This window comes from Epinephelus moara, chromosome 2 (assembly GCF_006386435.1).
Source record: "Epinephelus moara isolate mb chromosome 2, YSFRI_EMoa_1.0, whole genome shotgun sequence".
NCBI lineage: Eukaryota > Metazoa > Chordata > Actinopteri > Perciformes > Serranidae > Epinephelus > Epinephelus moara.
This window is the reverse complement of record NC_065507.1, coordinates 21,653,071-21,670,046: the sequence shown is the minus strand read 5'-3', so window position 1 is coordinate 21,670,046 and position 16,976 is coordinate 21,653,071. Positions and strand designations below refer to the sequence as shown.

Here is a 16,976-nt window from a genome sequence, read left to right as displayed (position 1 = left end):
CAGCACAGTGGAAATATTTGGGATTTCGGAGAAAATACAGGACAACAGACGGAGCACATGCCGTATGTAAACAATGATGTTATGATATAAAAACACGACATAACGTTACCTGCTTGGACAGGCATCTCACTCCGCTAACTTCTTGCTACAGCAACATTAGCCGCTTTGTTTGGCTGAAAAAACGTGCATGTTGGCTGATATTCAACTATACTGTTGTGTCGGGAGGTGCAGTGACTTAAACCACCAGTGAGTAAGAAAAATAATAACGTTACATGTAATCTGTTAAGCTATGAGTAGAGGAAAAAGTCTGCTACCCGTGAGGCTAATTTATGTAATGTAAACATGCTTAAGCTAATAATGGCCGACTAGCAAAAATAGTTGTTTGTTGTTTTTGACAGTTATAACTGAGCTGAATGTGATACTTTTGCTTTGTTTTGTCGTTGGGAGAAGTTTGCCTTCAGGATTTAGGCCAGATAGACCTGAGGTTTTAGGAAGATGATTGGGTTAAAATGAAAAGGTTTCTTCCAGAAACGACTCTCTTGCAGGAAGCCCTGACAGTTAACGTATCCCATGTGCTGTTATGTGTTAATGGAGTTAAAGTAAACTTCACTGCACTGAACCAGTTACAGTTATTTACATAATTTATGTGTTGCTTTCATCGCTTATGGCCAAAAGTAGAAAAGTAAGGGGTGGCAGCTGCTTCTGTAACTGATTCTGTTAAATGGGCAGATAATTTCGTCTCATTTCAATTGCAGGCCCTGAAATCACACTGAATCAAAATCATATTGTGGCTTTGTAATATCGGCAAATATCGCATTGTTGTCCAAAGATTAGACATAATATCGTATTATGATGAAACTGGTGATTTACACCCCTACCATCCACCTCCTCTTTCACCCTATGTGGACTTTTTTGCTCTTTATACTACAGCCATTGCTTGGGGCGTCAAAAAATGCCGCCACTTGGTGTGTCTCATACCAAGGAAAGGATGCCTCTGTGTGTCGGTATTTGAGTTTGGAGTGGGACTGGTTTGAAAATCCTCACACTTGAGATGCTGCAACCAGTATTTTTACTTTAGTTTGATAAATGACTTTTACAACAACTAATCAATTATCACAGTTGTTGTGAGTTCATTTTTTTCCTATCTAATAAATTATCAACTCATTGTTTCAGCTCCGTGCTTACATTTAAGTACGTGCACTTCATTGCTTCCTGTAAGCATACATGTACACACACACACACACACACACACACACAGTAAGCTCTCCAGTCAGCTACAGATACACTCAGGCATGCACAAAAGCGGACAGCAAATTAAAGTGGTAATTACTTTTAAGCCCAGAAAGGTGAAGGATTGTATGGCAGGGAGCAATGGGTCACTGTTGAATAGAGAATAGCGGAGCAGGCAGACAGTGTGAAAGGCCGATATGCATCTCAATGAAATATGGAGGAGCATACTCAACAAAAGGCGAAATGGCTCCTTAATGGCCACATGCCCTCAAAGAATTATTGTCTGATAGATTTGGAATATTATCTACTCTATGGCAGTTATCTTAAACACCCTTTTATACTTATCATCTGTGTGTGCTGCTGAGGGGAAGGTGAAGAAAACGTTGTGTTCTGCCGGGCTAAATTTTCATAGTCTTAAATACTTCACTGACGGCTAGCGGCTCGGGGGAAGTATTTTATTTCGAGACAGAAGCTGATGTCAGAAGGAAACTAATGATTTTTAATGTTGCAGAAATGCTGCATCCTATCAATACCATCAATACCTTTAAAGACAAATATTATTTTTAACAGATTTGTATCAAGGCTTCCCTCTGATACTCAGGGGTGTTCCTGCAGTTTATTCTGGCTTTTACTACAGGTCAAAACAATACTGCTTCCTGCACTTCACATAATGCAACCTGATGGTGTATTATTGGTCTAACAAGTACTTCCCAAGACTACTAAACTGATTTTTATGTATAAAATTGGCACAATGCCCCTTTAGGTTACCTCCATCAGGAAGAAATCATCTCTTTGGTTGGCCAACTTAAACTTGATGATGAGAAAAGATGATGTGATGAGAGCGTAGTTACATGTGTTAGATCATTTTCTACAGCATACACTGCTTTATGTTGAATGTTTTTCAAAGAAACATTATCATCTAAAAGAGGAGGACCATTTATTTGTTAAATGTTGATTGTTTTTCTCTTTGTGTGGTCTGTACATTCAGTTTACTGTATGTTAAAATCTAAATATGTGTATGTGTGATGTAGCCCAGTCTATTTTGGGAAGTATTTCAGCGGAGCAACTTCATTTTAATTCACTGCACAAACACGGTGTGTTTTAGCTGTAAAGAGTCTGCCAGTTTTCACCGTGTTTACTTCCCACGGAAACAGAAAGCAGTCTGTGGTAGTTCAGAAGACACACAGTAAATGTGATCAGTGTTAAACATTCAATTGCCACATGTTGTTCTCCCTGTCATTTAGGATCACTAACCTCAGCTAAAAGTGTTGATTAAAGTTCTTAGTTTTAAAAGCTTTTCATTGATTTAACAATTTTCTTTTTTTGTTAAATCACTGTTTCCAATATCAAAAATGAACATTTACCCTCAGATTCAGTTCATTTTTTAAAGCTCCTTTTCATTCTTTTCTTGAAGTAAATATGTAATATTCTTAAAGAAATTCTTCACCCCCAAAATGATCATTTGTGTATGAATTACTCACCCCATGTTACTTTTAATGCAAGAGGAAAATTTTGTTTTTCTTGCAAAACTGAGAAAAATCTTTCATGAATTAAAGTCACAGGGATCCTTGACTAACAGCAAATCTATATCAAAATATCTGTTGACAAACTCTCACACAACTCCTGCAGTATATTCCAAGTTTCTTTTATCCAGTTGCATTCTCAGTACTTCCCAAACTCAAGCATTTACCCTAAAACCATAATATTTAAAACATAAACAGCACAAGCACGCTACTCGTTATGTGGAAATGTTTTGGGGTGAGTAAAAATGTATATGTTTGGGAAGTACTGAACATAAAACTGGATAAATGAGTCTTGGATTATACTGCAAAAATTGTGTGAGAGTTTGTAAATGGATGTTTGATAAAGTTTTGCTGTTGTTAAATGGAGCTCCCTATGACTTCAATTCATTAAGACTTTTTTCTGTTTTTGGATTCTTTGTTCACCGTGGAGACTCGAAAGTTTTCTTCATGAATTCACCCTATCTTATTAGGGTTTATCTGGTACTGTTTGTAAGCATGCTAGCCAGCAAAAGAGAAGGTAAAAGCCAACCCCAGATTCACTCTCATTTCGTGTTTTGCCTCATTGTATTTGTTTTTTATGGGGGTTTTTTTGGCACTGCGTTTCTTGGATGCCTGCTGCTCACAGTCTGGCATCTGGTCACTCCCTTTTTATAAAGCTTCAACCTCACCTGATCGCTGTAAGGGTACACGTCCATAAACATCTGGAACAAAGAAAAAAGAAGGAAATACAGACAGAGGGCAGAGTCTCTGCAGCCACACACATCTGGTGGGTTTTAAGTGATTGAAAAGGATTAGTTATTTTGCATGTCAAGATTTTAGACACAAAACAAGTGATAATCTTCTGAAATATGATGCTTGTATAAATTAAACTATTCAAATACAACTGCAGTAGCACAGTAGTTGTAATTAGCTTTACCTCGTCCAGCTACAGTAAATTAATAATAACCTGACAAGTCTATTTTGCAGAATGAGTCATTGTACTTTTAATTATATTCCTCTGCTGCGACATGTTTTTAGTTTCTCTTCTTCCATCACTGGCCTCTTTGAACTGTGTGTCTGAAAAAGGCAGTTTCCTGTCACTACATCGAACTGACCACAGCCGATAGCATGTGTAGACAAGCGGAGAAACAAGGCCAGACATGGGTGTGACTGTCTCGCTGACTGCAACAGTCGTCACACACTATTCCACATGCATGTGCAGACACACACACACACACACACACACACACACACAGAAACACACACACTCTGACTAAGGATTTTTACTCTTATTTACCCACTCGATTCAATTACATTTCTCATCCATCAGGCCAGGTTAATTCTTCAGCCTCAGGTTGTAGTTTTTCTTACTTCCAGGAGCACCCTGATTTGTGAAGGGAACACCTGTAATACTGCTCCGCGAGGCAAGCCTCCGGTACTAAACTAAGCCTGTGAGGGCTCAAACACACGCTGACACACACACACTGACACACACACACGGAGTCAGATATTCCCTGCAAGTCTCCTTCAAGGACGCCTGGGGAAGACTTGGAGGACAAAATCACACACTCCCTCTCCCAGTGTCTCAGACGCACTGCACTTCTAATGCAGACAGAAAGCCTCCTCCAAAGAGACTAGGCACACAAAAACTCTCTCCTGCGCAGACACACACTTACACTCACACACACTTAAACACACAAATACCCTGAAAGGCCCTTCCACCTTCCCATCCATGTGAGAAAAGCAGGACATTTTCTGTTTGTGTTGTTTCTCTTATTGTCGCTCTCTCCTGCTCTCAGCTGTTTCAAGCTGTTGAGTGTGTGTGTGTATGTGTGTGTGTCTGTGCAAAGTGGAGGGGGCTCACTGGGACTCTTTGACGACCTCATTCACTCCCTTCTTCTCCCCCCCCAGCCACACCATAGCCGACATGCCCAACAATGAGGCAGGAGGGTGGGAGTCGGACAAAAACCACTGAATGCGTCTTCATTTGCCTGAACTTTTCACACGTCTTTTTCCTTTTGTTGCGGGCCGCCCGTTCACTACAGTGCTGCGAGCCGCTCGGCCAGTTTCCGCTGGCAAGACAGCCAACCAAAGCAGCACCCCCCTCCTCTCCTCTTCTGACACCCCTCTCCCCTCCTTTCCACAATGTTAAGCCCATTTTTAGCTTGACATAATCTGAAATGGTACTTAAGTGAATTTATGTCTACCTCAGTGCATTAACTTCTGCTATTTCCTCCTTTATGTTGCTGTTTTTTTTTTGTAGTGGGTGCAGCGACTGGAGGGAGCAAGAGGGAGGGAGAGATTTGAAACTCAGACCACGGAGTAGACAGCCTATCAGTATTCAGTAGAGAAAGTGAGTGATGGAGGGAGAGAGAGAGACGGAGAGGGAGAGAGAGAAAAAGGAGGAGGGGGTGATGTATCAATATTCTGAGTAGTGTTTGAGGGCAAGGGGAACGAACAGAGGAGAGGGGGAAGGGGGAGAAGGAGGGAGGGAGATTGGTGGGAGAGAGAGTACTTGAGTGAGTCTCTGAGTGTGATTATTTGTTCACATATACGCTCGCATGTGTGTGTGCGTGCGCATCCGCAAGTATGTGTACGTGTGTGGGTCTGAGCACGTTGACTATAGGTTGCACATATAGAACATACAGACGCTCAGTGGAGGAATATAACTAAATACAATTAAAACACTGCACAGTTTTGAGGTACTTGTACTTTACTTGAGTATTTCCATTCTATGTTACTTTGTAGACTATGTCAGAGTGAGTTGGCAGCAGAATTCATACATGTATTAGCAGAAATCACTGACACATCAAGCCAGTGGTCAGACGGTGGTCAGCGTCACGCCATCAGAGAGTGGCTGATACCTAGTTTTGTGGTGTGTCCCCCGTTGTTGGCACTAGTCGGCCCTCGTTTGCTATTTTTCAGCTAATTCAGCATGTTGAATTGCGAAGCCCGTCAATAAATGAAATCACACTGACTGACAGTTCAGCTCAGTGCACGGGAGACTGAGACACAAGTGTCCCAATGCGACACAACAGTTCTTTGATGTCAGCTTGGTATGTCTGGCCGTTAAAGGTGCCCTGGAAAGTAAACAAAAAAATTTGTTTCCCTTCAGTGCTGCTCACCAAAATGCATCCCTAAGCTCTGACAAATGTGTGTTGTGCATTTCCTGCCTAATAAAACTCATATCCCCATAAATTCAGCACATCCATGTTCACTAGTTTGCAGTCTTCTTCTGCATATCTTAATGTGTTATCGCCACCTGTAGATTAGTGGCATAGTGTGAAACCTTTGGCAGGAGAGTAGTGTGTCATCCCTGTGTGCATGCATGTGCTTAGGAAGAGACAAACAAAAAAAAAACACTCAGAAAAAAAACTACTAGAGGTCAAAAACTCCACAGGGAACCTTAAAAGGTCTTTTGGGATGGGGGGAGCTGTTGTCTTTTTACCTTGGAGCAATTTGGTTTAAGCAGTAAATTTATTAAGTGGTTAAAGGTTCTTTATATTCATCTGATAGCAGTGGCAGCACAACCAGTGGTGGTCGTTATGGATCTAGACGGTCCAGAAACATTGAGGTGCTGAGTAGCATCAGTTCCTACTGTCTCCACTGCTGTTTGCACCGGCAATTGAGCCAATACCTGTAGTAATATGTTTCTTTTTTTAAGCTTCCAAAGCAAAGGCAAAAGTAGTGGACATTGCTGTGTCACAATCCAGATACTTCCATACAGTACACTGTGTACACTACATCACACAGTACGTCATTTTCTACAGGGTAGTGTTGTTTCAAATTGAACATGGCTGTTGTGCACTTACCATAAATGACAATCACATCTACTTTTTAAATGGCAAATTGCAACTGGATAGAGCATAACGACCAACAATCGACCGCGATTGTCGCCGACCAAAATATCTGTCGGCTTGTTAACTTGTTCACAGCACCAACCACTGCAGCTTCCTCAACCGCCATTTTCACAAGTTTGATTGTCTCTCCCCTTGTGCTATCTAGTCAAGATGGTTACCATTAAGGGTTAGAAGTGTCCAGTGTTCAATTAAATTTTTGATTTTATTTATAAAGCCCAATATCACAAATCACAAAAATGGTAGAAACCTCAGGAAGAGCAACTGAGGAGGGATCCCTCTTCCAGGACGGACAGACGTGCAATAGATGTCGTACAGAACAGATCAGCATAATAAATTAACAGTAATCCGTATGACACAATGAGACAGAAAGAGAGACAGAGGGCAAGCAGTAATGACAATAGCTACAATAACATTAATTTTAGTAATAATATAATAATAATAATGATAGTAATTTAGTAGCATATATGTTTTAAGTATATATATATATATATATATATATATATATATATATGTAGTAGGAGGCACCAGGCAGGACCACAACAGCAGTGTAACCCGGACCACGATCCAGGCATAGCCACGATTCGAGGACAAGTGGAGCACAATGGCCCCAGAGAGGAAGCCGAGTTCATGACATGCAGTAATAGGACATGAATGTTAGCAAATGAATAAGAACCAACTTTTCAGAATCTGAGAGTGAGAGTGAGAGAGAGAAGGAGAGAAGGGGCTCTGTGTATGATAGGAGGTCCCCTGGCAGACTCGGCCCATTTCAGCCTAACTAGGGGCTGGTCCAAAATAAGCCTGAGCCAGCCCTAACTACAAGCTTTACCAAAGAGGAAAGTCTTAAGTCTACTCCTGAATGTGTAGACGATGACTGCCTCCAAGACCGAAACAGGAGGATGATTCCACAGAAGTGTTCCACACTCAACTTTTTGACTGTTATGTTTACACCATCTGGGTACTCATAGTGCATTGCATTTTGCCATACTTTTCAGTATGAAAACACTTACGCACTTAAAATAGCAAGTGTAAGTATGCAAAGATGCAAATTGTGACAGCTTGTTGTAGTTTATGGATGGGTTAACTAACCATATGAGTATGACATGAGAGACTGCCAGTCCCGTTTCCTACTGGCAACCAACATTGCTTTGTCTTCAATCTTACTTTTACTTAGCTGTTGCCTCTAAATCGAACCAAACCTAAACAACAGTCGTGGCAGTGTTGTTTTATTTGGAAAGGAGAACTAATGTGGGACAGTGGTTAGCATTCTTGCCTCACTGCAAGAGGGTTCCTGGTTCAAAACCCAGGGTGGGGGGTTTTGGAGCCCCTCTGTGCAGAGCTTGCATGCTCTCCCTGTGTCAGTGTGGGTTTTCCAGCTTCATCCTGCAGTCTTAAGACATGCAGGTTAATTGGTGTCTCGCAATTGGCCATAGGTGTGAATGTGAGTGTGAATGGTTGTCTGTCTTTATGTGTCAGCCCTGTGATAGTCCGGTGACCTGTCCAGGGTGTACCCTGCCTCTCGCCCAATGTCAGCTGGGATAGGCTCCAGCCCACCCGTGTCCCCTAACAGGATAAGCAGTTACGGAAAATGAATGAATAAATGAATAAATCAGAAAACGGACGATATGAATTATGTTTGTAACAGTTTTGTTAAGATGACTGACAAATGATATCAGATTTACGATGCGGGCGTCAGATATGGGTCGTTTTGGAGGGCAAAGACAAATGTTGGGTTTTCATTTAGTTTGGAGGACTTGCGTAACAAACGTGTTACCTACAAGATAAACATGAACTTCTATGGTTAAAACTTTGTTTTTTGGTTAACAGTAGATCAACATAAGTGTCCTGGAATTAATGTAAGTCAACGTGATGTCATCCTAAGCGACAAAAACAAGTTTCTGTGTGTATGTGTGTTTGCACGGGACAGGAGTCACAGTTTACAATACGTGTGGATGTGATGGAATCTCCCACTTGTTTCAGTCATCCCTTCTCTCTCTCTCTCCCTCTTTTACTCTGGCTGCTAATCAGCATTTGAAAGGCAGCTTTGACAGTGAGAAAGAAAGTGAGGGGGGCACAGGGAGGTGGGGGTAAACGAAAGCATGAGACACAGCGAGTTAGGGAGCGAGAGCCAGAGAGAGACTGAGGCGAGGGGCTGTACAAGCATGCCTTTTATATTTACTAGTGACTGAGAGAGAGAGGGAGAGAGGGAGCAGCTGAAGGCAGAGACAACTGGTGTGCACGGCTTTCCCAAGAGGAAATGAAAAGAAAGAAGCTCAGCGAGGAGAGTGAATGAGTGAGCGGGAGAGAGGAAGGGTGGGAGGGAGCATGCCGGCTGGAGGGAGGCAGAGAGAGAGAGACGTAGTGAGGGAGAGAGAGCGAGAAAGAGATTCTCACACTGGCTGTGTCCTAATCCGAGTCCATCTCCAAGAAGCAGCGGAGCAGAGTGTTGGTGAAGTGAGTCTGAGAGCCAAGGAGAGCTACATCAGCTAGCTCCGCTCACACACACACAAACACACACACACACACACACACACACACACACGCTCTCCCTCTCTCTCCCTCTCTCTTTTTCTCTCTCTCTTTCACACACATACACACACACACACACACACACTCACACACACTCTTTTGCAACGGGAGTCCACGATGTGTCCGGCTGCACGGCCACGGCTTTTGTGAAAGTGAGGGGATTGACGCTGCCCCCGTCCCAGCCCCCTTGGCTCACACACACAGTGTTTGTTTGCTGTGTTTAAGCTCGAGGTGCTGGTGGAGCTGGTGTGGTGGGGGGGCACCGCCAGGGCAGAGCAGGGGCTCCGGAGAGGAGGAGAAGAAGAAGAGGAAGAGGAGGAAGAAGAAGAAGAGAAGGAGGGAGACAAAGTGGATCAGATCAACAGCAGCAGACTGAACGCTGGAAATGCCCGTCAGGTGAGTAGATAATGGATCTAACAACTCAGGTCAACACACACGCACACACACACACATGTATGAGTGTACACACAGTTTGTCACTCTCTTGCTTGATTTTCTCACACACATGCCGGACACACACACACGTACGCACAGTTATAAAGTTGTCACCTTTTGTCAGATTTTTGCTGTTAGTTTAAAATGATGTGATTGTCATATCTTTATAAAAAATCGAAAGATAGTTTTATTTTAACTTGTTAAATTTACACCTGAAGTTGTTTTTCTCTTTCTCTGTGACGAAATATCTGCACGTATGCAGCGGTGGTAACTTTTTGCTGAGTCTAACTGAAGGCAATTGCGACAATTATTTGCTAAAATTGGCACATTAGCAATTAGTAAAAAGTAAAAGTGTTTTTTTCCTACATAAATTATAAAGAATAAAAGAAAAAGAATAAAATCTTGAGCTGTTTTATTTTAAAATTGACCTGTCCTCTGCTCACAAGAGTCCCCTTTTCACTATACATTTGAGTACAGAAAATACAAAGATATATGTGCATATTTTAGCATAAAAGCATAGATTTATAATATACTATAAATCAACATTGATGTTTCATTTGATCAGATAATTAGGGTAAATGTTTGCTCTTCCTTGAAAGCACCATTATTGCTTTTACACAAAGTTGTGGATAAAACATTTCCACTGCAAATATTCCAACCGCTGCTTTTCAGATAAGCCAAATAATTATGTATGTTTATGTTCTGTGCTGAATGAGCGCAAAAATACCAGCCCACCACTTTCTGATAAATAGTGTGTGCGTGTGTGTGTGTGTTTGCATGTGTGGTGGACTTTGAGATACCAGAGGCAGAGAGTGAGCGTCTGCGTGTCCGTCTCCACCTGCAGAGGCAGAATTGGTCACAGTTTACTGGCTCAGTAACATTCGGTGCCTTCAGGGTGTTTGCAGCAGGTGGTCCAAATTGGCAGAATGACTGTGACAAACGCACAGTGTTCGCTGCCGCTGTAAAGTAAATAACAACATCAAACCATCACATAGTGATTTCAGGTTTTCAGGCTTTTTTTTTTTTTTCATAATTTGCAGGTGTTGTGGTCGGAGGCTTGTCACATGAAGTAAAAGTCGGAATGGTTGAACGGTTATTTCTCAAAGGAAAAACGTGTGTGCAAATGTAAAGGTATCTGTGTGATTTCCTGCAAGGTTCCCTATTTGCCTATTTGCATGAACGTCTGTGTCTGTCCATATGTGGATGTTTGTGTTACACACCCTCTGAATGTTTCTCCAAAACCTGTGCTGTAAATTCTGCTGTGTTTCGTACACCGCCAGCAGCATCATTTGCACACACACCTGCTGAGATAGCAGGTGCTTTAGATAAATTCAAACCAAATAACTACCTGCAGTACAGAGTCCCTCTTTCATGTGTCAGGGTGTTTCTATATAAGAGTTGCTGTCCATACTTTTATGTAACCCGGCAGTTTATAGCAACTTACTAAAAACAAGCATTTTTTTTAAATCTTTTTCCAGCTTTTAAAATGTCTAGTTGACTGTTGCTTCGATAAAGAGAAGCAATGCACGTTTGTAGCAACAACAACTGACACGAAACAGGGTTAAACCGTGTCATCACATGTCCGTGGTACAGTTTATACCCTGGCCCGCTGAGCAAGTAAGCTTCTCCATCCGTTCCAGTTCTCGCATGTGCAAGATGCTTTGGTCGTGACCCACGTTTAGGCCTTTTTATTCAACCCAGACGCAGGTTCCTTCTTTGGCTTTTGGGTTTAAGCAGCTGCGGTTCATGCCAACAGGCGACTGTGTGACAGACCCTGACTTGGATTACTTTGCGAGAGTACGAATGTCGGCAACAAAGTGTCCCGTTTAAAGACGGCAGATGGAACAAAGTTGAATTTAATTTAACAGTAATAAAGAGTTGTTCTGCGAGCGAGCAGCCAGTTTTATTTTGCTTCCCCTTTAAAGACGAGCGCTGATGTGTGTTTCTGATTTTGCTGTGAGGTTAACATCTGGTTCTCTTTTGCAAGTTAGTTGTATTCTCTGTTTTCATTTCATAAGATCACATGAGTGGATAAATTAATAGCAGTAATGTATAAAGGTATCTGGGTTGGCAGACAGAAGCAAACAGTCACTTTTCGTGACTCATTGACAAGTTCTCAGGTAGACAGACACCTCACCTCTCTCTCCCCTCCTCTTTCTATTCCTCTCTTGATATTTTTGTCTCTCTCTGTTGCTCTCTTACGCACACACACTAAGGTGGTCAGTGTCTGGCGTGTTGACAGACAGCCGCTCACACACGTCTTGCTCCCGGCGTGCGTGCGTGCGTGTGTGTGTGTGTGTGTGAAGAGCGTTGACAGACAGTGTGTGGGTCTGTGACAGAGGGTGTCAGCGCGGTGTCAGGGAGATGTGTTTAGTGTCACACTCTGCTGACCTGATCTCCGGTCGGACTGTCCACTCCGGCCCCGCTGTGGCTCCTTACATAACCCCCGCTGTCATTCACACGCCGGCCTGAAGGGATCCACCAGGCTGCGCGCACACGCACGCTTACGCACACACACATGCGGTTACTTAGTGACGTGCACACGATATATAGGCATCTACACTCACAGTCACATTTCCCTCTAAAGTGGACGTCAGATCAGGTGCAAATCTTCCTCACTATCCCTCCTTCATGTCCTCTTTCTTGTTCTTAATATATGTCATGACATAATGCATAAGTTACATAAATTATCTGGAAATATTCAAACAAAGCGCCAAGCTCCGAGCAGTGTGTGGGAATATAGTATGAGGCCAGCGGGTATCGTGGTTTCCCCAGTGTGCTGCAAGACACCTACACAACTTGTGCAACTCTTATCAAGAGTTTGACTCTCAGTTTGCTCTGAGCTCTGACATTTGCACCATGCTAATTGAAGTGTCTGTATTAGCATGTGGACATGCAGAATGATGGTGTGCTTTCAAGTCCTGCTATTCAGTACACACGTTGGTGTGTGTGTGTGTTGGAAGGAGTGAGTGACCCTGTGTGCTGTGCTTTGGCCTGTGGTTATTTGGAGGTCAGTGCTGATGTGGTCTCTGCCTGCAGGAGTGGATTTACCATCTTCTGCCTTATAGAGACCTGCATCCACTTAGCTGACCCACAGTCAGAGGAAGAAGTTTCTGCCTTCTTTCAACCTTTTTCTATTTGTTCACCAATAACTTTTACACTGTATATGGATATTATCAGTATTCTCTTTACATGTGACCACATCGGCATTCCTTTTTTGAAATAAGAAGCTTTTATCATCGACTTTCCTGTAAGTCACGCTTTAGTCACCTTTATCCCGGCCTTACATCGAGGTCGGGGTGTTTAACCCCAGAATAGATTGCTGCTATTATTTTGACCCAAGATATTTCCTGTCAAGTAGGACGGTTAACTTCATAATAGACTGAATATTTTTACTTTTTGCCTTTCTTTTAATTGCTTTTGATTCTCAAAGTTACATAAGTAACATGAAGTCTCTCTGCTGAACCATTTGTTGAAATCTTCCGCCTGTCCTGCGATCACTCTCACTGCTCTCTCTCTACCCTTTTCCCTAATGTGCTGTGCTACTTCTGCTACAGGGTTAAAGCATTTAAACTGAATATTTTGTGAAATCATATAAATTGCATATTAATTTAACATACTTGCCTATTTTATGTGGATTATTTTGTAGATCCTGTCGCTCCAAATAAGACCATGTTGCTCCTTTATGTTTTGAAGAAGTGCCTTGTTGTTCCTAAAACTGCCAGATAAAGTCTGCACCCGTCTTCGAGTTATTATACTTAAACCTTTTTCATTACTTTAAATATTGAGCGAGGAATGACATCCAGTTTATTTGAGAAAAATCACTGGAGAGCAATCTTCAGAGAATAGGTAGTTTTTCTGGTAAACACTGTAAATATGGGATTCTGTGCGCCGATACTTTCAATTTCATATTTAATACAGCACAGGTGAAGTGGAGCATTTCTTTTGTGTATACTCAGGCCGAGGTAGATGGTAATTATGACAGGCATGGATTGGATTCCGCATAGCTCCACGCCCGTGAGGAGTGGACATCAAAGCAACACTCACCAAAGCCCTCTGTAATAAAAGAGGAGGAGGAGAAAGATATTGATTACCAAGGGTGAACATTAGCAAATCTCTTTCTCTCTCCTTTTTTTCATCTATGTCTTCATCCGTCTATCATTTCTCTCTCTCTCTCTCTTCCCGTCTGATTTGGCTCCCTCCGCCTCAACTTATGCTCTCACCCTCCCCCATACACCCTCCATCCACCCGTCTCCCCCTCTCTAATCATTTATTTATCGCTGATCTCTTTATTCTGTATTCTTCCAGTTTAGGGACGGTCCACGCTGTGACTCTATGTCGCTGTTTCGCACATACGGATTGTTATCATCATTCCTTTACACCCCTTTCCGAACCCTCCTCTTCCTCCTCATCACCACAGAGATACCTGGGGGCGGGCGGGGTCACTCTGGTCCAATCTAACGCTGTATTGATTCCATTAGATAATTAATGACCCAGGCAGGGGCCAGGGAGGAGCAAAGAGGGGGTTAGGAGAGATGGGGGGGTGAGGATGATGGGAGAGGCGAAGGGGGTGGAGGAGGGTGAGGGAGAGAGAAGGCGAGGGGGGGGACGCCAAGGCCCTTGAGAGTTGAAGAGAACCTTGGGTTGGGAATGATCCAGAGTCGTCAAGGTCAACCGCAGCCGGCGCTCCGATACGGAAGCAGAATGCCGAGCGAGTCAGAATATGGAATACTGATAGAGAGTGGGGGGGAGAGATCTTCATGTCCAGCAGCTGTCGATTGATCAGCGGCTGAAAAATTGTACATTAAAAAGTCTTTTGACTTCCAAATCCTGAGGTCCAACCGGGGCCGTAATGCATGATAAGTAGTTTTCAGCCCTCCAACCAGAATACCAAACTTCCAAACCCCGGACGCTCCAGACACTCATTTACAACTACTCAACAACATGAAAGGCAAGATAGAAAACTAGCTACATCAAATATTCTGTTCATGTTATTTCCAACCATGTTTTCTACATCTTCCATGATATTGAACGTTCTCTGTTTGATAAAATATTATTCACAGGAATATCTTACATCGCTGTTGTATGTGTGCTCCTCTTTTACCTTTAGATAGAGATAAGTAGAGACGGGTGGGCGTTAGAGCAAGAGATGGGATCTGTCTTAAAGTGTTAGCACTAAAATTATATTTGAGTGAACACTGAAAAATGACCAGAATGACTGCTGTACACAGTTTTGATGTTAAGTGAAAACTAATGTCAGCCTTTGCCGTATTTGGGAGGCAATTTTTGACCTTTCATCAGTCGTAGACAATTGAGAGGTGACAGGAAACAAGGGGAGAGTTAGAGGGGGTGGTGCTTCATGATGATCCCATTTCGCAAATACAGTTTGATTTGCGAGCACCGCTTAAAGGCACATTGCAAATTGTGACAGCATCATGATTCACAAATGGCTGTCAGTTATAAATTGAAACTGAATAAGCCCTTCGAGGGCAAGAGTATGGTTTGTTTTTGTGTGTGAAACGTGTCAAAATTAACAGGAGAGGAAATTATCGAAAATTGCAGCTTGTATGTTGCAAATTTCATATCAAAGGCCCCAGGGACGTTTCGATCATGAGTACGAAAACATACCTATCCTCTGTATTTTATCACTTTGTCCTAACTGAAAAGGAAAGAGATGTAGTTTGTGGATTTTCCTCAGTGTTTCTTCAGAATTTAGTCATTATAAAAAGAAAATTGTCAGAAAAAAATCTTCTTCCTCCTTCTGTTGTAAACTCTACACTGCATAGGCTTCGTGCTGCTCTTCACCTTGCATGATCGCAGTGTGCATGTCGTCTCCAGTGGGCTATGAGCGCTCCTCTGCCTCCACATTCACAGTCTTGGCCAGCCTCTGTATTGGGCCCCAGGGGTTGGGGAGATGAGGCATAAAACAACCATGTCTCTACCTAGGGGAGCTGGTGGCATGGCAGTGGGGCTATTGTCTGTCTGCGTGCTGTTTGACTTAAATGTGTTCATTTGCCTGATGCCCCTGACTCCCTACGGGGAGGGGCGGCTCGGGGAGAGGAGGGGCACGCTAACGAACCTCTGACAGCTGGAGGCCCTAATTAAACGTCCCTGCTGAAAATAAACAGAGCGGGAGCCAAGCGAGCAGCCAGAGAAAAACGCACGGCAAACAGCGGCTGTGAACGCTTGCCGTAGTGCCCTCCGCTCTGTTGCTGTTGAGACCATGCCAAGAGAGCACAGCTCTATAGGGTAGAGGTCTCAAACACACACTCACGTATACACACACACATATACACCACACTTATGAATATGTAGCACTGCAGCAACACATTGCGAACACCTGCGGTCACACTTGATACAGGTTGATCTCTACAGCTGTGGGCGCAGTATATTTTTACACTCAGTGCTCTCAGAAGTCACACTTTCCTTTTCTATATATTTCCCACTGTGCCATTACAGAATAAGTCGACTCAGCTCTATTGAGCGGATTGTTTCACACTCTGTCTAGATGACACTTCTGACATTCAGCCTGTTGTGCTGCTAGCTAGCCGGAGCATTAGCAGTCAAAGTGGCGGGGTCCATTTGGGTGAGTGCATTAATGGTCCGCCCAACCTGCGACAAGGTTATGAGGCTGATTGAATAATTACTGTGGAGGCCCCTGTCCATTACGCCCCTGTGTCTGCCCAGATAGAGGGAGACGCAGAGAGAGATGGAGAGATAGTTCGAGACAGAAAGATGGAGGGAGAGATTAGATAAGAACAGATAGGGTCAATTAAGAGATAAACATTCAGGTATGGGATGGAAAAGGGTTGTGCATGTGTGTGTTTGCGAGGCTGTGAAAATTTGAGAGTAAACTGTTTTCTTCCTGTGTGTCCTTTTGATCTCTCCGTCCTACTGTACGCAGCCTAATTTGGCATGTAGCGCATTTATCCAGGTGAGATAGAGAAGGTGACAAAGGTGAAGTTGTTAGACAGAGGTGCTCTGCCCTCTCCTCGACCCTGTCTTCTCTTCACCAGACTCTCTGAAAAGAGGACTGTCAGTGTTGCAGGCTGGACGCTTTAGAGGCAAAAAATATATAAGTTTCTTATAGCTGGATGAAGCTTTAGCCTTATACATAAGCCTTAGACAAAATATTCTGTCAATGTAAGGGCCCTGGGAAGAGGTTAAATCTGGGACTGGAATATTAACCAGATTGATCAAGTCTCTTACTCACTTGAATTTACTTACATGGCAATCAATTTTAGAGTAAATTCTCTGAATCACACAAAAAAAACCTTGAAGGAGCGACAGCAGCCATTGATATCTGATCAGACATTTAACCCTCCAACTGGCAAACAGTTCAGTCCAGAAATCGAGAAACTTAAATGAGCCGTACTGTAATTAATCATGCACTGATATATTTTTGCAAAAAAGTTAATATATCT

The 16,976-nt window shown here is 42.9% G+C and overlaps 1 protein-coding gene across 2 annotated transcripts in view; it reads left to right on the top strand.

Annotated features, from left to right (window-relative positions):
• npas1 (neuronal PAS domain protein 1) overlaps positions 1 to 16,976 on the top strand; it is a 76,030-nt gene that overhangs the window by 22,182 nt on the left and 36,872 nt on the right. Inside the window, exons 1-2 of one of the 2 annotated variants that reach the window (XM_050061974.1) lie at positions 8,412 to 9,043; positions 9,344 to 9,514. The gene's annotated coding sequence lies outside the window, so the exon portion shown is untranslated. Of the gene's footprint in view, positions 1 to 8,411; positions 9,044 to 9,343; positions 9,515 to 16,976 lie in introns of those variants that run through there. The other variant, XM_050061984.1, reaches the window with a different exon arrangement.